The sequence below is a fragment of the Pristis pectinata genome, chromosome 6 (assembly GCF_009764475.1).
Source record: "Pristis pectinata isolate sPriPec2 chromosome 6, sPriPec2.1.pri, whole genome shotgun sequence".
In the NCBI taxonomy this organism is placed as follows: Eukaryota; Metazoa; Chordata; class Chondrichthyes; order Rhinopristiformes; family Pristidae; genus Pristis; species Pristis pectinata.
Window position 1 is genome coordinate 31,175,962 of NC_067410.1, and position 23,193 is coordinate 31,199,154.

The 23,193-nt window shown below is 39.9% G+C and overlaps 1 protein-coding gene across 2 annotated transcripts in view; it reads left to right on the plus strand.

Moving 5' to 3' along the window:
* The window catches only part of slc25a26 (solute carrier family 25 member 26), a 189,511-nt gene that overhangs the window by 72,765 nt on the left and 93,553 nt on the right, over positions 1-23,193 (plus strand). Inside the window, exons 6-7 of one of the 2 annotated variants that reach the window (XR_007956485.1) lie at positions 19,472-19,686; positions 21,957-22,160. The exons of the other annotated variant lie outside the window; for it this stretch is intronic. The gene's annotated coding sequence lies outside the window, so the exon portion shown is untranslated. The remainder of the gene's footprint in view (positions 1-19,471; positions 19,687-21,956; positions 22,161-23,193) is intronic. 2 annotated transcript variants of the gene reach the window in all.

The window sequence follows — 23,193 nt, forward strand, 5'->3', positions numbered from 1 at the left end:
GGACAATGGTGCTGCGTTTGACCAATGATGTCTAACTTGTGTTGATGATGTGTTTTTTATATATATATATACACACACGCACACACACGCACACACACGCACGCAAAAGTTTGGGCACCCCGATCAAAATTTCTGTTACTGTGAATAGCTAAGCGAGTAAAAGATGATCTGATTTCCAAAAGGCATAAAGTTAAAGATGACACATTTCTTTAATTTTTTAAGCAAGATTACTTTTTTATTTCCATCTTTTACAGTTTCAAAATAACAAAAAAGGAAAAGGGCCCGAAGCAAAAGTTTGGGCACCCTGCATGGTCAGTACTTAGTAACACCCCCTTTGGCAAGTATCACAGCTTGGAAACGCTTTCTGTAGCCAGCTAAGAGTCTTTCAATCTTGTTTGGGGGATTTTTGCCCATTGTTCCTTGCAAAAGGTTTCGAGCTCTGTGAGATTCTTGGGCTGTCTTGCATGCACTGCTCTTTTGAGGTCTATCCACAGATTTTCGATGATGTTTAGGTCGCGGGACTGTGAGGGCCATGGCAAAACCTTCAGCTTGTACCTCTTGAGGTAGTCCATTGTGGATTTTGAGGTGTGTTTAAGATGGTTATCCTGTTGTAGAAGCCATCTTCTTTTCACCTTCAACGTTTTTGCAGTGTGATGTTTGCTTCCAGAATTTTCTGGTATTTAATTGAATTCATTCTTCCCTCTACCAGTGAAATGTTCCCTGTGCCACTGGCTGCAACACAAGCCCAAAGCATGATCGATCCACCCCCATGCTTAACAGTTGGAGAGGTGTTCTTTTCATGAAATTCTGCACAGCTAAATATGCCCCACAGCTAAATTCCCCACAGCTAAATATGCATAAAGGCTGGGGTAACAGGAACAGTAAAATGAACAGTGACAGGAGGGGTAAAATGAAAATAATTGGGAATTAGAGTGCACCACACTAAAGAGCAACAATCAATGCTGTGAGGTTGCACGTAGGGTTTGCATCAATGGGATGTTTCACCATAAAGTAATTAATTCCATCTCTTTTAAAGTTGGGCTTCATTCAGAATATTCTGTCCAGGTTTTGACCTCTTGCAAGGTGGGGCATGCTGAGATCTTGGACAAAGAACAGAAAAGGGCCTTAAAGATTGATTCTCAAGACCCGTTAATCACTGGGTTTATGCATATTAGAAAATCATGTATTATATAGAAATGCAATGAAGAGGTCCGAGAGGAATTTTTCATTTATCATTCTTCAGATTGCAATAGGTTTTCATCTTTTGCTGCTCTCAGCAGAGTACAGGAATCCAGCTGGATAGGGTTTGTTCACATTGTTATGCAAAAGGCATCAAAATGTATAGGATGGGGCAGATGGTGTAGCCAGCTTTTCTGCCAGGAATGGCTGTATGTCTGTCTGTATGACATGAAGATGAACTTCAGCTGGTGTATCATAAATGGCATGAACGAGTTTTTAAAAACAATTGGTGTATTAAAATGGGAGAAAAAACTTTATGATAATAGAAATTAATCGATTTGAAATTTTGCACCTTCCATTTGAAATTGTAAATTGGAGGGTAATTGTCCAGAAAAATGCAGTGAATGGAGGTTCGTTACATATAAATTGTGTGTTTTTATATAAAAAAAATCTTGGTTATTCAGTTTCATGACTGAAAGGGAATTTCCCAGTCATTTACATTCAGTCTGGCAATAACATTGTCCCTTTATGCAGCTTTAAAAAAAATATGTGCACATTAATATGGTCTAAAACATTGCTCTACTGTTTTCATTAAAATGTACTTAATTTGAATGTTCATAAGTAAGTATTCCTCAGTATAATTTCAGAAGCATTACTTTTACCATAAAGGTAAATAAAAATAAAAGCATGTAGGATTAACGTTTTTAAATATTGTGATGCATACAGTTCTGGGGATGAGTTGTTCATTGTATACAGCATCAAACTGTCCAGGAAATGTCTCACCACTGATCCTTTAATAGGTTAGTGAGAAGATTGTGATTTATCTTGGGTCATCTGATTTGTTTTTGAGAATAACTTAACACTTTAGTCATGATTGCGGTATTTCGATCTGAAACATCAACAATTCTCACCTCCACCACAGGTGCTGCTCAATGCGCTAAAGTTCCTTCAGCACACTGTTGCTTGATTAGTCATTAACATTCTGGTTAATTCTCTTTGTAACTTCTGTGGTGCATGCTTCTATGCTGCAGGTCCCTGATGTTAATTCAAATGTTCTTCACTCTATGCTGGAGGGAACATACAGTTTTTTGGCTGACAGCAAGGTCCAAGCTATTGACATTACTCTAAGTTTCACTGGATGGCATGCTGTTCATTTCCTTTACAAATATTAGGTAATCAAAGTTAGCCACAGTACAGTGCATTATTTCCTGTGGGTATGGTGGTTTGAGAACACAGAAAGGTACCCACTTCTAATCTAGTTGTCATAAATTAATTTAGATTTGTGAAGGTCAAAGACAGCTGCGTGTTCCTTGGATTTATAGTTTGCTCTGTTTGGAATAATAATTTACCACTGACACCATTGGCAGAAAATATGATATTCCTAAACACCCAGGCCATCAGTAGTATTATTTTACAGATTCTAAATGTTAGTGTTTTTCTTGACTCTTTTCAGGCCTTTGTGTCTTCCACACAACCTGCTACCCAACCTGGCTGTGTATCACCAACAAATATGGCTACAGTATACTTGGTGCATTCATCCAAGTCATGAATATAGATGTGAAATAGTTGAGGCCCGAGCGCTGATCCCTGAGGGACCCCACTAGTTACTAATTACCAACGTAAAAATGACTAATTTATTCTGACTCTCTTTTTCTGTTAATTAATATGCCAATACATTACCCCCAACCCCATGCATTCTTGTGCAGGAAGCTTTTTATGTGGTATCTTTCTGATGCCTTCTGAAAAGAAAAATATATTACATCCTATTTGTCACATTCTCAAAGAACTCCAGCAAATTTCTCAAAAGAGATTTCTCTTTCACAAAAACACATTGACTTTTCTTAATTATCTTATGATTTTCTAAATATTCTGCAATCACCAGCTCATTAATGGATTCCAGCATTTTCCAGTGTTAGGCTAACTGGAACAATAGTTTCCTGCATTATGTCTCCATCATTTCTTGAACTATGGTGGTACATTTGCAGCTTTCCAGTCCTTGGGGATATCTCCGAGATCCAGGGAATTTTGGTAGATTATGGCCAATGTATCCGTGATCTGTGCAGTTACTTCCTTTTAAGGATGTAGGTTCCAAGCCATGAGATTGAGGGGACTTGTCAACCTTCAGCCCCTTCAGTTTGCTTAGTACTTTTAATTTCTCATCATTCCTTCTATTTTACTCCTTGATTATCTGTTATTATTGGGAATTTTTTTTGGGATTTCAACTGTGAAGATAATTCCAAAATAATAACTTGGAAGCTCTGCCCTTCTCTGTTTGCCATTACTGCTTCTCCACTAATCCTCTGAAGGACCAATGTTTATATACTCTCTTTTCATATACCTGCAGAAGTTCTTTCTTTCTGTTTTTATATTATTTGCCAGTTTTTAGTCTTCTTTTGCTAGTTTGTAAATGTTTTCTAATCCTCCAGTTTATGACCAATCTTCATAACATTGTATGCCTTTTCTTTCAATTTGATATCATCTTTAACTCCTATTGTTAGCATGGAAGGAGTATCCCTCTTGTAGAGCCTTGCTTTCTAACTAGAGTATTCCTCTGCTGATATTTTAAAATGTCGCCCTTTTATGTCTGTCACAGCTGATCAACCATATTGCCCTTTCCTCCATTTCCCCGGTTTACTTCAGTCATATGTGGCCTCATTCCATTGTAATTGCCTTTATTTAAGTTTGGGACATTTGTTTCAGACCCAAGTTTCTTTCCCTCAAACAGAATTACACATACTACCATGCTGTGATCATTCTTTCTTATTGGTCCCTTTGCTATGAAATCATTTAGCTCTAAGTTTCTGTACTGTAAATTTTTCAGTGAGTTCACCTTGCAGCTCCGAACCTTTTTCTAGGAATGGAGAGCCAGTTTGCGCACAGTACGCAATCTGTGGACTCAACAAAGGCACATCTTAAAGATGGAGTTGAGGGGACTTGCTAGTTGAGGGGACTTGCTAGTTGAGGACATGGTCACCTCTGGTAGACTCTCTCAAACTAGGGATATGCCAGAGGGCCAAGATCACCAAGTGCTTACACACAAAATGCTGGAGGAACTCAGCAGGTCAGGCAGCATCAATGGAGGGAAATAAACAGTTGCCATTTCAGGTCGAGACCCTTCATCAGGATTGGAAAGGAAGAGAGCAGAAGCTAGAATAAGAACGCAGGGGGAGGAGCACGAGCTGGCAGGTGATAGGTGAGTCCAGGTGAGAGGGGGAAGGTAGGTGGGTGGGGAGGGAGGATGCAAGGGAATGATGTGAGAAGCTGAGAGGTGGTAGATTGAAGAGGCAAAAGGCTGAAGAAGAAGGAATCTGATTGGAGAGGACAGACCATGGAATAAAGGGAAGGAGCTGGGAAATGAGAGGGAGGTGGTGGGGGTGGGGGCCACAGGAATGAGGGAAAACGCAGGTTGGAGGAGCAACAGCTCATATTCCACCTTGGTAGTTTCCAACCTGACGGCATCAACATCGATTTTTCTAACTTCCGGTAACCACTTTCCTCTGTCCTCCTTTTCCCCCTTTCTACTCCCCTACTTTATTTCTCCTCATTCTTGTGGACCCCCTCACCCCTTCTCTTTCCCCTCCCCCACCCTCACAACCTGCCCATCACCTCCCTCTCATTCCCCATCTCCTTCCCTTTATTGCATGGTCTACTGTCCTCTCCTATTGGATTCATTCTTCAGCCCTTTGCCTGTTCCACCTACCACCTCTCAGCTTCTCACTTCATTCCCTTTCATCCTCCCTCCCCCACCCATCTGCCTTCCCCCTTTCACCTGGACTCACCTATCAACTGCCAGCTCGTTCTCCTCCCCCTGCCTTCTTATTCTGGCTTCTGCCCTCTCCCTTTCCAGTCCTGATGAAGGGTCTCAACACGAAATTTCGACTGTTTATTTCCCTCCGTAGATGCTGCCTGACCTGCTGAGTTCCTCCAGCATTGTGTGTGTGTGTGTTGCTCCAGATTCCAGTATCTGCAGAATCTCTTGTGTCACAGTGTTCTGTGGCTGAAGGTTGTTACAGAAATAAGGAAGAGCAAGGTTCTGGAATGACTGAAGACCAAGATGAGAAGTAAAGTACAAGAACCACCACTTAGCCTCTCATACATCAATATTTGTACACAGGAACCTTCATCATGTTGCAGGCTTCCTCTAAAGTCATTGGCACAAACATTTTCTGAATCCAATTTTACCCTGTTGGAGACACTCACCATCCCTGCAGCTTAACAAGGAGGTGCCACCGTTTAGATTGGTGTGGCCTGAAAATGGTGTGTACTCTGTCTATTCAGGAGTACATGAAAGATGCAAAATTGAAATAAAAACTGGTGTGTTCTGGTATATTTATCTCATGGCCATTATCTCTAAAATATATTGTTACATTGCTTGTTTTGATTTTCTTAATTTTAAAGTGATTCCCACCACCTAGTCGGGAAAAGGGGAATTTATGCCTTGCCCAGGGAGGAGAATTTTGAATTCTTTTCCGATCCTGTGGCCAAGTAAGTGGTTATAAGATTTGGCTGATGGAATATAATGTGGAAAAATATGAGGTTGAAAAATATGCAGTTTTTTTAAAATAGTGAGAGATTGATAGGTGTTGGTGTTCAGGGGACCTGGATGTTCTTGCATACAAATCACTGAAAGTTAATGAGCAGACCCAGCAAGTAATTAGGAGGGCAAATGGTATGTTGGCCTTTATTGCCTGAGGATTGGAGTCGAAACTTAAAGAAGTCTTACTGCAATTATGTACAACTCTGGTGGAAGCACATGTGGAATATTCCATACAGGACAGGTCTCACTAGCTGTGAGGAATAGTTTACTTTGATAGATGGAATGCTGTGAAGGTTCACAGGATTGATTTCTGGGGAGAGAAGATTGTCCTTTGAGGAGAAATTAACCATACTGGGTCTGTACTCTTTAGAGTGTAGAAGAATAGTAGGTGATCCTACTAAAACTTGCAAAATGCTTATGGGATGCTGAGATGATGTTTCCCTTCATTGAACTGGGTAGTGTCTGAGGTAGCACTCAAAATAAGGAATAAGTCATTCAGCACTGAAATGAGATCCTATTGCAATCCAACCTTTCAGACAAGCCTGCCATGTGGGACCTTGTCAAAAGTCTTGCCAACGTCCATATGGACAACATCCACTGCCCTACCCTCATCTATCCTCTTGGTTACCTCTTCAAAAAAAAATTCAAAGAGATTTGTGAGACACGATTTCCCATGCACCAAGACATACTGACTATCCATGATTGTCTATCCAAATGTTAATAGATCCTGTCCCTCAGAATCCTCTCCAGTAACCTGCCCACCACTGATGTCAGCCTCACCGGCCTCTGGTACCCTGGTTTGTCTTTGCTGCCCTTCTTAAATAATACTACAACATTAGCCACCCTCCAGTCTTCCAGAACTCCACCTGTGGCTAAAGATGAAGCAAATATCTCTGCAAGGGCCTCCGTAATTTCTAACCCATAGATCAGTTGAGCGTCAGGCTGAGGGCCAACCTGCTAGAAGGTAAAAAGTTATGAGAGGCCTAGATAGAGTAGATAGTCTTTTTCCCATGGTGGAAATGCCAAATACTCGAGGACATAGTATTAAGGTGGGAGGAGGACAGTTTATAGGAGATTTGGGAGGTAGTTTTTTATACAAACGATGATTAGTGCCTGGAATGTGCTACCAGGGGAGGTAGTGGAAGCAGGTATGATAGCAACATTTACGAGGCATATCAATAGATGCATAAGCAAGCTGTGAATAGAGGGATATGGACCATGTGCAGGCAGATGGGATAGATTGGCAATAATGGTTAGTGCAGACATGGTGGGCTGAAGGGCCTGTCCCTCTCCTCCTAAAAATACAGAGCCAAGTTGGACATAGGGCTACCATAGTAAATAGTGAAAAGGCTTCATTTAAGCTCAAAGATTTTCCAACAGGTTTCACTGATAAACCTGCCTCAAAAAATTCTATCAAAGTGCAATGTTATGCCCACTAGAGGGCAGGGTGGCTCTATGGTTAATGCAACAGACTTGTTTATTTTGTCAATCTGTTTACCTCATTATAGGAAGCAAATCTGCTCAATTTTTATATTGCATACATTCTGAAGTTGGAATAAAAAACAGGTTTGTTGGAAAGCATTGTAGTGATTCTATTGATTCTATTGGACTTTGCTTTGGCTCCAGTTGGCTACAATGTCCCAAATGTATTGATGTTTAATAATATGAAAAAAGGACACATTTTTAAGGCTTATTTTTGTACCTGGAGAAGTAGCATCATCTACAAAATAACACTTGCCTGATATCTGGAGGTTTTTTTTGAGAACTAGATTCTGTGGCAAGGTTGTAACCAACCCTCTTGGCAATTGTATCATTAGCAGCTGACAGTACTCATTTAAAGTCTGTATGTTCCATTTTTCAGCAAATTCCAAAAGATGCTCGTAACTGTAGCGTGTTGTGGTGATATGACAGCATCACTGTCATGCTGCAGCTGCTTTGTGGGGATGTGAAGCTTGCCAGGAATTGTCTGGACAAGCTTTTGCAGTGGTTGAGGTTTTTGCTGTATTTAAGTAAACATTTTTTTTCCAGAAATTTGTAACTTATTTTATGGTTGTTTTTGAAGGAAAGGATATGTGGAAAGAAGCAGTTGTTTGATTTATCCCAAATAATAAAATTCGTTTTTCGGTAACTTTCTAGAACATAAGGTTCTTAGGAGACACCTGCAGCTGGATTCATCACTGCATCATTTGGTTTGGGGGTGGGAAGTGTTTGGGTGGAATTGTTGCCACATATGGTGTATCTCTGTTAGAAACAGCTCTGTCCTTTTTCTTGTTTCATGAGATGATCTATTGCATAAAATCCTATAAATTGTGCCATATTGAAATACGATTTGAATGTTTTCTCAGGCTTTTTCCATCCTCGCCTCTCTCATCAAGTATCCATTTCTTTCTTGTATTCCTGTTTTTTCAGCTTCACACACAGCCTTTGCAGGGCTCGCCCTTGACTTATGAACTCATTACCTTCTTGCCCTATAAAATCATGCATCTCCAGAAAAAATCTTTTCACAGATTGGTCAGATGATTTAGAACAGGTCCTTCATGTCTGTGCCGAACATGATGCTGAATTAAACTAACTCTGTTCTGCCTGTACATGATCCATATCCCTCCATTTCCTGCATATTCATGTGTCTATCTAACAGCCTCTTGCATGCCACTATTGCATGCTTGCACCGTTCCCCCTGGCAGTCCATTCCAGGCACCTACTACTCTGTTTAAAAAAAACTTGCCCCGCATAGCTCCTTTAAACTTTCCCCCCTCACTTTAAATGCATGTCCTCTGGTACTTGATAATTCTACCCTGGGGAGAAAGATTCTGACTGTCTACCCTATTTATATCATACGTAAGCTTCTATCAGGTCTCCCATTGGCCTCCAATGCTCCAGAGAAAACAACCCAAGATTAAATATGATGGATGTATACAGTTTAGTTGTTTGTTAAATGGTGTAAGAAAATTCTCCTTCAATGGTATCTTGGGATAAGCACAAGATGTTTTAGGGTAACCTTTGTGCAAAAGTTTGGCTTTTCATTGCTTCAGGGTACCCAAAGGTGCACTCTGATTGTTGAAGCACCTTAGAAGTGTGGTCATTGTTTCAATGCAGAAAATGTGACACAAAGCTTTTTCTCATCTCGCATTTCTTGAAGCATGCGCTGATGATGTGGCTTCACCTTACAGAAAATAATGATGCAAACCGTTTTCAAGGAATGTAACCCTTGTAACGTGGGGTGAGGGGGGGGGGGAGGTGTCACCTATATAATTGGCTAGGACAGTGGCAATAACTACCCAGCCTTCCAGCCTCTTGGGTTAAGCTAAGAGAGCAGACTGGTCCTCAGTTTAACGTGTTTTCTGAAAGCTGACCCTTTGACAGCGCGGCACTCCCTCGATTTTTGCCCTGAGTGACAAATTACAAGTTAGTTTGATGAGTTGCATGAAATAAACTGTAGAGTGATTACTTTGTCCACAACAAGTTAAATGTCATTTTCCACTTCTGTTTGCATTTTAGTGACATCTGTTGGAAACTGTAGCTCAACGTCTTTTGGAAGTTGAGACTCATTCATGATCCCTTCCAAGCCCACTTTTGCCCTTGCAATGGAATAACCCATTCATACGTGTTGAATTGTGATTTGGCTCAAGTGCCAATGTTAGTTTACGAGCTTTAATCATTATCCTTTGGGCAGGAAGAGAGTACATTCAAATCATGAAACCAGAGGAGACGAATTATCTCTTTGAAAGTACTATCAAACCATTTCACTGTGAGCAAATAGTTCAAATAGGTTAGGACTTTATTCCCTGGAGCACAGGAGAATGAAGGTTGATCTTAGAGGTATACAAAATTATGAGGGGTATAGATAGGGTGAGTGCATGCAGGCTTTTCGAAGGTTGGGTGAGACTAGACTGGAGGACATAGGTTCAGGGTGAAAGTTGAAATATTTAAGGGGAATCTGAGGGGGAACTACTTCACGCAGAGGGTGGTGTGAGTGTGGAATGAGCTGCCAGTGGAAGTGCTAGATGCGGGTTCAATTGTAACATTTAAGAGAGTTTGGATAGGTATGTGGATGGGGAGGGGTTTGGAAGGATATGGTCCAGGTGCAGGTAGATGGCACTAGGCAGAAGATCAGGTTGGCATGGACTAGATGGGCCAAAGGGCCTATTACTGTGCTGTAGTGATCTATGACTCTAAATCAAAATTTCTGTTTCATCAAAATTCATTTGACCTTAATTGCCACGGTGGGCTGACCTTTAGAATTTTATTTACACTCGGTTTCCAAAACTATTTATTTACTCTGAACCAGAGTGTAATTTGACATGCTGTCAGGGTTTCTGCCGAAGATGCCCCTTAGCTAGGTAGAGGTGGTCCATCAACCTGACTTGATGACCACCTTCATTATCTCTGTGGTTCGAAATTGGGCTTCTCTACATTACAACAGCTGTCTTCTGAAGCCCAATGACCGGGGCTATGTATTACTGGAACCTGGTGTGCTTTTTATTTTAATAACGAGTAGAAACTATAGAGAAACAAAAGGACTTGGGTGTCCCTTATAAAATGACTAAAAGTTAGCCATTAAGTGTTACAAGTAATCAAATTAGTAATAGAACATTGGGTTTCATGCTGAAAGGACTGGAATATATTCTCAACACTGGTGCCTCACAAGGCTACGTCCTCAGCCCTCTACTCCCTAAATACTCATGACTGTGGCCAGATTCTGCTCTAACTCCATCTACAAATTTGAAGATGATACCACCGTATTAGGCCGTATCTCAAATAACGATGAGTCGAGGTACATGAATGAGATGGAGAGTTTAGTGGAATGGTGTCATGACAACAACCTTTTCCTCAATGTCAACAAAACAAAAGAGCTGGTCATTGACTTCAGGAAAGGGGGTGGTGTACACATACCTGTCTACATCAATGGTGCTGAGGTCAAGGTTCCCAGGAGTGAACATCACCAATAGCCTGTCCTGGTCAAATCACGTAGATGCCACGGCCAAGAAAGCTCACCAGCACCTCTACTTCCTCAGGAGGCTAAAGAAATTCACTAAGTCCCCTTTGACACTCACCAACTTCTGTCGATGCACCATAGAAAGCATCCTATCTGGATGCATCACAGCTTGGTATGGCAACTGCTCTGCCCAGGACTGCAAGAAACTGCAGAGAGTTGTGGACACAGCCCAGCGCGTTATGGAAACCAGCATCCCCTCCTTGGACTCTGTCTTTACCTCTCGCTGCCTTGGTGAAGCAGTCAGCATAATCAAAGACCCTGCCCACCCGGGTCATTCTCTCTTCTCTCCTCCCCCATCAGGCAGAATATTACAGGAGCCTGATGGCACATACCACCTGGCTCAAGGACAGCTTCTATCCCACTGTGATAAAACTATTGAACGGTTCCCTTATACGTTGAGATGGACTCTGACCTCACAATCTACCTTGTTGTGACCTTGCACCTTATTGGCTACCTGCACTGCACTTCCTCTATAGCTGTGACACTTTACTCGGTACCGTTATTGTTTTACCTGTGCTACCTCAAAGCACTCTGTACGAACTCAGTGTAACTGCACTGTGTAATGAATTGACCTGTACCAGCGGTATGCAAGACAAGTTTTTCCACTGTACCTCTGTACAAGTGACAATAATAAACCAATACCAGTATATGGGAGTCTTGATCAGACTCTATCCAGAAAACTTTCATTTTGAGCTTCAAATCTCAAAGGAGAACGTATTGGCTTTGGCTGTCTTCACCACACACTTTCCCAAATTACATTGGGCCTTAAAAGGCGGTTACGAGGATGAAATCCATGAACTTTGATTGTGAAGTATGATGAAACTGTGCTGTTTAAAATTAGGAAGGGATTTGATAGGGTAGATGCAGATAAGCTGTTTCCTTTCCCATGGAATCTCGAGTCAAGGTATCTAGAGTAAAATGAGCTGAGGGGTTAGGCGTGAAATTGGAAAGCAATCTTGAATATTAAGGTGAGTGAGAATCTAATATCCATTGCATTTTGGGTATAATGTTGATTCAATTGTAATTTTAAAGAATGGATGGAGACAAGATTTTTATTGGGTGGAGGTATTAAGGTATTTGCTTCATGATTTAGCAATTTATTGGTAGTTAATGTTTTGTCTCTTTCAGTTGTTTTACTGACAAATTGGAGGTTGTATCTTTTAGTGGTTACAGTGAGCACAGAAGGACCTTGATGGTCTTTTCGCATCATCTTTCACATACATTGACAACTTTCGTGTAGCCACATTGAGTAGATCTGAGAGCCACAGCAGAAGACGTCTGTGCAGTAAAGAGTGAAGCAAGTGGGATAAAATCACCTGCAGAATGGAACATGGTGAATTAAATTTGGAAAAGTGAAACTATGGTTCCCATAGGATTGAGGAGAAACCAGATTTTTAATATTCATTTCCTGGCCTTTGTCTTTAACATAATTGTTTGGGTTGGTTGAAATTGGCCCATTGTCCACTGAACATCTTATTGCAGCTGATAAACGCATATGGCAACTGATGTCCATCACTCAGTGTTGCAACAAAAGTACCTGGTTCGTCAAAATGTAATGTCCAGAAGTTAGGCTTCATAATCCAGCCTGATGTGGATGGCTTCAAAAGGATTGTCTTGTGTAGTTTTGTTTGTTAATAGGTCTATATGTTCAAACAAGCCCATACTCAGTCAAATTACTGGGATAACATTTTCTACTTACAGTAATCCTTTTAACTCTCAGCTTCATTCAGAACTCTTACTGCAATCTATATTGGTAGCTCTTCACTGTGATAATTAGTTTATTCAATTGGCCATTTTTGTGATTTTTCAAGTTCAAAGGAAAATGTAGGTACAATGACATCAGGTTCTCTGACTGAATCATTAATCATCCAGACATCTTGAGCCACTTTGATCTGAAGAAGATGGATCATATTCAGCTGTACTGTCAGATTATTAAGGATATTTCAGCATAGTAGATGAAATCTGCAAGGTTTAATACAGCTGGTGGTTGCCTTAACATTTCATTTTAATGGGCTTCTCTGGTTTTTGCTATTTCTGAATCCATCTTCAGGTGGGTCTGAAGCTAGGGATTCTCAAACTTGGCACATGGGCCCAGTTAGGGGGAAACAGTTAACTTAGAAGTGAGGTGTATAGTTTTTATTCTGTGTTTATAATTACAGAATGGGGTACAACAAAAAGGCTTCAAATCTCAAGTTTAAGGTGAAAGGGCAAAGAAGAAGAGGTTAGCACAGGGCTTTTTAATGAGCTCCAACAATGTTGACATATAGGACAAATGGAAATTATCTACTTGTCCTATATTATTTAAACAATGCCTTTCTTTAAAATATATTTCTGAATTTTGGTAGTTAAGGTTCTAAGATTTTGTTTGAATATTATCTCGATCTAAGAATGTCATTTTATCCAAACACCATGCCACCAGGGATTAGACTTTGTCTTATCTATTTGGTAGCCAAATTGTTGGGAATGAGATGGAAATGGCAAGGCATCTTCTATCGGGGGTAGCTGGGATTTGAGTGAACTGCGCAAACAGCTGCATATCTGCTTAACCAATGGATTGATTAATTGTGAAGTGTCAGGAATAAGGAAGTATAAATAATAATGTGAATTTAAAGTCAAGAATCGCTACAGAAAAAAACAAAAACATTTTACCATGTTTTAAAATTTAACTGTAATTAAGAATTGGAGGAATGTAAATGACTTGCAGTGCCAGAGAAGTTTATTGGCAGTGTTAACACATATCAAATTGTTAACAAGCTATTTAGACTTGAGGTTAACATTTAACGAAGAGTTTAATCATACCAGGAGAGGAACTATATGAACCTGGCTCTACTGAGAAGACTAAGACCACAAGATGACTTTTTGAAACAACAAATGGTAAGGTGGTGCAACCTGGCAGCCATTTTGTGATTTCCATGTTTAATTATGCACATATCCTCACCCCAAGTCACTGTTATATAATGACAATGCAACAAGCCCTGCCCCTCTTATGACTGTAACTTTTGGACCACTAAATATCACTCTTTTCGCCACAGTCAAGAATGATGCTGAAATGATTTCAAAACAGCTTAAGAGAGCAGAACATGATTTGACTAAGTGTTTCTCTGTAATGTCTTACAACAGACAGAAAATGTGATGAACGTGTTGATATATAAAAATTTAATGGTTTGCATGATGCTATTGCACCACAATTTCTTCCAAGTTTTTGAGTCTATAGTAGGTGCAAGTCCAAACATTTGCATTTGCAGTTGCTCATGGCTTTGTTCTGTTTTAATCTGGTCTGCAAGAAAAGATAGTATCCTTTTTGTTGGAGTGAAACAAATAGACTTTTTGTGTTTTGCTTGTGCCAGTCAACTGGTCATTTAGTTACTTACTGATTCATAATAGAATAAAATGTAACTTAATACTGTCAATGTGCCAAAGTGTTTGGAAAATATTTTTGAATAATCAGTTATTTTTATGACATGTTGAGCAAATCTGAATGTACATCAGGAAACAACGATCAAAAGGTTGAGTGGACAAGTGTGTAATTTCAAACTGCTTATCAGTATTAAGCAAGGAGAATTGTTCTGGAAATGCTGAATTATGTTTTTTATATTGTGAATACATGAGTTATTGGATTGACAATGTACAAGCTTATTTCCTGGGGACCCTTTATGCCAGCAGGAGTATAAAATTTAGTATCATTAATCTGGGCAAGTTTCAAACTGGAATCCTGAAAATAAAAGGACATTATGAAACCAAGTATGTAATTACTTCAACAGAAAACCATTAATGACTATAAGGTTAATAATGCTAGGATAGTTTAATTCGCAGCTAAATATTTTAATGGAAAGCTGGTACTATGGAGAGATGAAATCAAATGGGTGCTTTCAGTGACACCTATGAGTAAGGTTATAATGACCCAAATATGATTTTTAATTCACTTTAATTTTGGTCAACTGGAGAACCTTCAATATGCTTTTCAATTCTGAAGAAAATATTAAAGAAGATGTATATATTTAACTCTTTATTCTTTAATTACTTGCCATGATGTATTTGTTCATAAGTTAATAATTAAAAAGTTGAGCTGAGTGTAGTATTGGATTAGTTTCACTTGTGACAAAGAGCTCTTAATTGGTGATGCATGAAATCCAGGAATACCACTGCAATGAATTGTTTTTTTTGTGTGTGGGGCCCACAGTATGGGTGTACATGCTTGATTTTCTGTTGATTATCTTTTTTCATGTTTATCACTTGTAAGAATTTGCCATCCACTAACAAAAAAAAGTTGTATCTGTGGAGGAGTAAAATCCTATGCATGAGTTAGAGTTTACAGTACATGGAAGCTTTTTCTTTGCCTTACCATGTGGTCAGTTAAATGTCTCACTTGCCCTTGTTCAGAGGCAGCAATGTCACTATATTTTCATTCAAGTAACATTTGAGGGCTGCATTGGAGTGCCAATATGAGCAGTTCAGGAATGGCACACTTCAGCTTTAAGGTTCTGAAAGCATGTGCAATCCATAACTCACTGATGTGTGTACTTGATGTTTTTAGATGGAGTTTCTGCTCTTTGCTCATTTTTAAAGGAGAATATATATGTAAAAGCTATGAGAAGGTTACGGTGGTGATTTGTATCAGAATTACTAGCTGCGTCCTTTTTGAGTATTCAGCTTGTGTATATATATCTCAGTACTGGTTTTAGTGTTCAATTTCATTCTAATTGCTTAATCTTTAAACTAATTAGTTTAATTGTTTTAATTTGTTCCTGGGATGTAGCTATTGTTACCCAGGTAGCTTTGAGTCTTCCGTGTATCAGATTGTATTGCATGGCAATTTTGGTCTGCACTATTTAAAATTATATTTGTAAATTAAAGGCCTGATGAATACATAATGTAATGGTCTTTTGAACTGCAAGGTTAAATATAAGGTTAAAGTGTGGGATCTTTGGTAATGAACTGTGAACCTATTCATCTTGGGATGAAGGATCAAAAGATTATTAAAGGAACAATTGAACAATTTTCCTTGTACTTGAAGAATTCTATAGTTTTCTTGTTTGGAATAACATAGACCCAAAGAACGACCACTGTGGTGTTGATAAAATTATGTCGGTCTAACTTGCATTAAGCTACATAATATATAGTTCTGATCGCTTCAGTTTGACCATTCACACTGATTGCACTAAACTTAAGGAAGGCAGTAAATGAGAAAAGTCCTTTTATTCAGCAGTAATATGTCCTCCTTAAACTTCACCAAAGTTCTGCTTAAACAATTCTCATCTTTGCCTGCTGTTTGCAGACATTGATTTCCCTTATGAAATCAATGGAGTTTCAGATCCTGTACGGTCCAACCTAGCAAAGGCTCCTCATGGTAATTCCTTGGTATCATTCTTGGGAATGTCAGCAAGCCCAACACCACCACTGGTTTCCACAGGGAATCCAGCAACAGATCATACTGACAGATTTTGTCCATCCCAGGCACACTTCTGAGACAGATCTGTTTATTTCTATTCTGTTTTCTATCCTTTGACCAATCCTCTCATCATGATGTCATGAGCCTTCACTTTATGTAACAGTCATTTACATACCCTATTACACTGTGTGCTAAGTTAATTGTTCTGTATGAGTGCCACCTGTATCTATAAATTCCATCCATAAATTCATCGGTGACACCACTGTTGTTAGCAGAATCTCAGATGGCAATGAAGAGGCGTACAGGAGTGAGATAGATTGGCTCATTGAGTGGTGTCGCAAAAACAACCTCGCCCTCAATGTCAGCAAGGTCAAAGAATTGATTGTGGACTTCAGGAAGGGAAAGCCCGGAGAACACAGACCAGTTTCATTGAGGAGTCAGTGGTGGAAAGGGTGAGCAGCTTCAAGTTCCTGGGTGTCAACATCATCCTGGACCCAACACATTTATGCAACCACAAAGAAGGCACACCAGCAGCTCCACTTCGTTAGGAGTTTAAGGAGATTTGTTATGTCACCAAAGACTCTTGCAAATTTCTACAAATGTACGGTGGAGAGCATTCTGAATGGTTGCATCATTGCCTGGTCTGGAGGCTCCTATGTGCAGGATCGAAAGAGGCTGCAGAGGGTTGTAGGGTCAGCCAACTTCATCACGGGCACAACCCTCCCTGCCATCAAGGACATTTTAGATCATAGAACATAGAAAAACTACAGCACAATTCAGGCCCTTCAGCCCACAAAGCTGTGCCGAACATGTCCCTACCCTAGAAGTTACTAGGCTTACCCATAGCCCTCTATTTTTCTCAGCTCCATGTACCTATCCAACAGTCTCTTAAAAGAGACTATTGTATCCGCCTCCACCACCGTTGCCGGCAGCCCATTCCACACACACACACCACTCTGAGTAAAATCCTCACCCCTGACATCTCCTCTATACCTACTCCCCAGCACCTTAATCCTATGTCCTCTTGTGGCCACCATTTCATTTCAGCCTGCTTTCATAAGGCACGCTCTGCATTCCAGGCAGCATCCTAGTAAATCTCCTCTGCACCCTTTCTATTGGCTTTCACATCCTTTCTGTAGTGAGGTGACCAGAACTGAGCACAGTACTCCAAGTGGGGTCTGACCAGGGACCTATACAGCTGCAACAATACCTCTCGGCTCCTAAATTCAATTCTCCGATTGATGAAAGACAATACACCATATTCCTCCTTAACCACAGTCAAACTGCGCAGCCGCTTGGAGCGTCCTATGGACTCGGACCCTGAGATCCCTCTGATCCTCCACACTGCCAAGAATCCTACCATTAAGACTATATTCTGCTATCATATTTGACCTACCAAAATCAAGAGGCAGTGCCTCAAGAAGGCGGCATTCATCATTGAGGACCCTCACCACCCAGGACGTGCCCTCTCCATGTTACTACCATCGGGGAGGAGGTACAGGAGCCTTAAGACCCAACATTTTAGGAACAGCTTCTTTCTGAACAGTCCATGAACACTACCTCGTTATTCCTCATTGACATTATTTATTTATTTTTGTACTTACAGTAAATTTTATGTCTTTGTCTCACACTGTACTACTGCAAAACAACAAATTTCACGACATATCTCAGTGATAATAAACCTGATTCTGCTATTAAGCCCTTGTATCTGCAATTATTTATAAACTCTCACTGCTCAGCATGCTCTGTTTTCTTTATTGCCACACCCAAGATGCTGGTCATTCTCAGAGCCATGTAGCCTTAAAGATGAAATGTGCACAGTGTTCTTGAAATGAAAATGTACACAACAGAACAATAACATAACATCCCTCTCTGTTTAATATGAAAAATATTTTGGTTTTCGTAGTCTAGATGCCACTTTGTTGCGAAGTCTTTCAGATGTGAAGGAGATTTCTGTTCAGAGTGGATAACATTTAATGATACATGAATTGTATTCCTAGGTGAATGTTATGTGCTTCTGTCTTTGCTCTCATATTGGTTTTCCTTGGCTTTGTCACACTCATGGATAGTGAAAGTTTATCTTGCTGGTACCTCTAGAAAGGATATACAGTACGCTCAGGTTGTTCCTGAAGGCTACAAAGTTTTCTATCCTTGCTACTTATAGACCATCAAACAGCACAAACAATGAAATTTTGGGATGGTGGAACTGATTTTTTCAAAGGGAAATCTGCTTCAGTCATCAACAGTTGCAAGCAAATAATCACCAGAGTGTAGCTCTATAAAATTAACACTAATGTTAATCCTCAACCCTTTGAGTAATTGCAATATTTGAATCAACCCTTGTAGATTTGACATTATGGTTGCTTGACAAACTAGGCGTTTGGTGCCTTTTATGTCCAACCAAACAATCTAGTCTTGGGAACGGTACTTATTCCCTGAATAGTTGCTTAATTTCTCACAATTCCTTGATGGCCTCTGCCCATTACACATTCCATCTGTGACTGTGGGATGACACCTTGTTGCACAAAATCTAGGGCCTTGTATGAGGAAGTACGAATGTTTCCTACGTCAGATTCTGTAATGAAGAAAAAATATGCACTCCTGTAGGTTTTTTTTGTTCCAATGTAGTCATCAGTAATGTGTTTGATAAATCTATTGTGCAATTCTTCACCACCATATTGTGAGAAGATTTTTTATTCCTTATGTCATCTGTGATTCAGAATTCTGTCATTACCCCCTTCGAACCACTTCCCAGTGGCACATGATTGAGAGTGGCTTGGACAGCAATTTAATAAGTATGAGCAATGCACAAAGAGTTGGAGGAACTTTGTTGCTCCAGATTCCATCATCTGCAGTCATTTGTGTCTCTGTCTGTCTTAACAAGTATGAGATTTTCTTGGGCAACCTCTTTAACAGTTTGCCAATGCAGCATTGGTGCATCCAGTGTATGGAATATGATTATTTATTTAAAGGTTTTACAGTGGGGAACTTGTATGGATTTGGATTAACTAGTTCAGATGTGAGAATTTATTATCTCTGGAAGCTGCAGGAATAAACAGTGGGCTGACTTCGTTCCAGACCTAGTGGAAAAACTGTAATACCAGATCAAAATTCAATAACAGAAGTTCATTTTTTGAACTGACAATAACTACCTATCTACACCTTTCATCCTCGTTGCCAGTATTAAGCCTGTGATTATTTACAGCAACTTCCTATTGTGCAGGATACAAGTAATGGCTGCTTCCTTTATTGCCATAGCTGAGGTACCGTGCATGATTATAGAGTCATGCAGCATGGAAGCAGTCCCTTCAGCCCACTGAATGTGTGTTGACCTTAATCCGACTCTAATCCCATCAATTTCTCCCCACAGTTCCGTGACCTCGCCTCAAATTCTATCACTCATCTACGCATTCAGAGCAATTTACAGTGGCCAATTAACCTACCAACCCATAGGTTTTTGGAATGTGGGAAAGAATTGGAGCGCCCAGAGGAAACCCATGCAATCATGGGGAAAATGTGGAAACTCCACACACAGCACTGGAGGTCAGGATCAAACCTGACTTGGTGGAGCTGTGAGGTATAACTGTAAGTGGTCTTAGAGGATGTAAGCAGTATTATTAGTAAGGAAATGTACATATCTTAATGACTAAACAACATATCTTCCTTGTTTATGTTACCTACACGTGATACCTTCAGCACATTTTTCATAACATTGCAGGAACTACCCACTTCAAAGATTTCTTAACAACGACAGTAGGAAGGGATTTTCGGCAAGCACTCTGCCAGATTTTGTCTTTTTAACATATTCTTCTTCAATTGCAAATCCAATTTTCAATCAATAAAATCAAGTTTCTGCTCTTCCAATCAGTACAGTTGTCGATTGCTGTATTGAAAAGAATTTGGAGCTCACACAGCAGAGCGTATCAAGATAGTCTGTCTTTATGTGTGAAATAGACAGAGGCAACAGAATCTGGAGGGATGAATAATGTTTCAAAAGAATCTCAAGTTGCAAATGTTCACACTTTGATTTGGAATTAATCACCATTGTGCTCAGACCAGTCCTTTCAACATGATCAGGATCTCAAAACAAAATTAAGCTATCAGAATCAGGTTTATTATCACTGACATATGTCGTAAAATTTGTTGTTTTGTGGCAGCAGTACAGTGAAAGATATAAAAATTACTATAAGTTACCAAAAAATAAAATAGTGCAGAAGAGGAATAATGAGATAGAGTTCATGGGCCATTTAGAAATCTGATGGCGGAGGGGAAGAAACTGTTCCTCAAATGTTGAGGGTGGGTCCTCAGGCTCCTGTACCTCCTCCCCGATGGTAGTAACAAGAAGAGGGTATATCCTGGATGGTGAGGGTCCTTAGTGATGGATGCTGCCTTCTTGAGGCACTGCCTCTTGAAGATGTCCTCAATGATGGGGAGGGTTGTGCCCATGATGGAGCTGGCTGACTCTACAACTCGCTGCAACCTCTTTCGATCCTGCACATTGGAGCCTTCATACCAGATGGTGATTCAACCGGTCAGAATGCTCTCCACTGTACATCTGTAGAAATTTGCAAGAGTCTTTGGTGATGTACCACATCTCCTCAAACTCCCAATGAAGTAGAGCCACCGGTGCGCCTTCATTGTGATTGCATCAATGTGTTGGGCCCAGGATAGATCCTCTGAGATGTTGACGCCCAGAAACTTGAAGCTGCTCACCCTTTCCACCACTGACCCCTCAATGAGGACTGGTGTGTGTTCTCTGGACTTCCCCTTCCTGAAGTCCACAATCAGTTCCTTGGTCTTGCTGACGTTGAGTGAGGTTGTTGTTGCGACACCACACAACAAGCCAATCTATCTCACTCCTGTACACCACCTCGTCGCCATCTGAATAAATAAGATTAAGAGGAAATTGAATGGAGGTGACTGGGCATGTGACCATAAATCACAGTTTGAGCACCCTTTTCATATAACACGGTGTGCAATATTTTCTAATAGTAAATCTTGCCTCTGTAGATTATTGGCTGTAATTAACTACAAATGAATGCATTACCAGAGCATAGTTTTTAATATAAGGTAAGAAAGTTACTTGTATCTAATTGTAAGGATTGAGTGTATCAAATTCATGAATTAAATTTAAGTTGTTTATGAGTTATAAGAAACTAGGCTGAGTAAATAGTTTTGACTTGTAGACAATTTCTAAAGTTACTAACGTTGAATTATTTGAAACTAATATAAATGCACTTTTCCTCAAAGATAATACCATCTAGCACGGACTTTCTGCCTCACTGGACAATACATTTACCAGCTAAGCCATTTGAATGACTAAGTTGATATTTGTGGCGCTTTGCACTGTGTTCATTTGTAATAAAAATGAGTTAGACTGGAAAAGCTTTAACAAAATTGAAAGGTTGCAATAAATATAGAAACTTCTATAATTATGAATAGTTATTCCAAACTTGTATAAAATATATTTAATCAAGGAAAGTGTTAAAATTAAACTTTTTTTCTGTTGATTTGAAAAGAAATCAGGCTTTAAAATCATAATCTGTTTCAAACAAAAATTCTGGAGTAAGCACAATGTGACATGCCTCTGCAGATCAGAACCCTATGAAGGCTTTTGGCCCAAAAATCCTTGCCACAAAATTAAACCTTCATTAAATAGTTCTGTGAATAGATCACGGGTAAATTTGAAATTGTTCACAAATCAGTTGTTCATGTTTTTTGCCTTGACTGACAGAGAAATATTTGGGAGTGTTGATTCTTTTTTGATTGAAGTTTCCTCCCCTTAATCGTTAAGGTTATGAATTTGATTTCTAGTTGTATGCAGAAACATGTTTTTCATTATCTTCTCTCTGTAGGATTTACAATCTGCAATGTTTCAATGTTGAGAATTTGAAGGCAAAAATATGGAAATAGATAATGGAAGGCTGTGGAATATTCATTCATTTCGAGAAGGTGGAACGTCTGATAAAACTTAAGTGAATGATGATTTTGAGAATCTTTCTTGCAAGTGAACTATCTACAATGCAGTTAGGGGCAATTTTGTAGCGATCACTATAAATGTGAGTAAATTGCTATACTACATTCTGCTGTAATTACTTCTATCTTGTTTGTTATCTTTCTGAAATACTTTCATAAATACTTTCCAAAACATCTTGGCCAGGGAGCAAATGTAAATCGTTAACTTTTGCCTTTTAGTTTTATCAACATTGCCACCTTTGTCATGAGCATTTAATCATAAAGGTCTGATAAGCCAAATTGATTGGTGAAATCTTGGGAGTATGACATGCATTTGATCAAATTGATTGAAAGCCACTCTATTTTGTTGTTGTTTCTCATTCTGGGTTGAGTGTTGCTGATCGTTAGTCAGTAGTGGAGGGTAGAAACATAGAAAACCTACAGCACAATTCAGACCCTTCGGCCCACAAAGCTGTGCCAAACAGGTCCCTACCTTAGAAATTACTAGACTTACCCCATAGCCCTCTATTTTTCTCAGCTCCATGTACCTATCCAAAAGTCTCTTAAAAGACCCTATCGTATCCGCCTCCACCACCGTTGCCGGCAGCCCATTCCATGCATTCACCACTCTCTGAGTAAAAAACTTACCCCTGACATCTCCTGTATACCTACTCCCCAGCACCTTAGACTTAGGTCCTCTTGTGGCAACCATTTCAGCCATGGGAAAAAGCCTCTGACTATCTACACGATCAATGCCTCTCATCATCTTATACACCTCTTTCAGGTCCCCCCTCATCCTCCGTCGCTCCAAGGAGAAAAGGCCGAGTTCACTCCACCTGTTTTCATAAGACATGCTCCCCAATCCAGGCAACATCCTTGTAAATCTCCTCTGCACCCTTTCTATGGCTTCCACATCCTTCCTGTAGTGAGGCGACCAGAACTGAGCACAGTACTCCAAGTGGGGTCTGACCATGGTCCTATATAGCTGCAACATTACCCCTCGGCTCCTAAATTCAATTCCACGATTGATGAAGGACAATACACCATATGCCTTTTTAACCACAGAGTCAATATGTGCAGCTGCTTTGAGCGTACTATGGACTCGGACCCCAAGATCCCTCTGATCCTCCACACTGC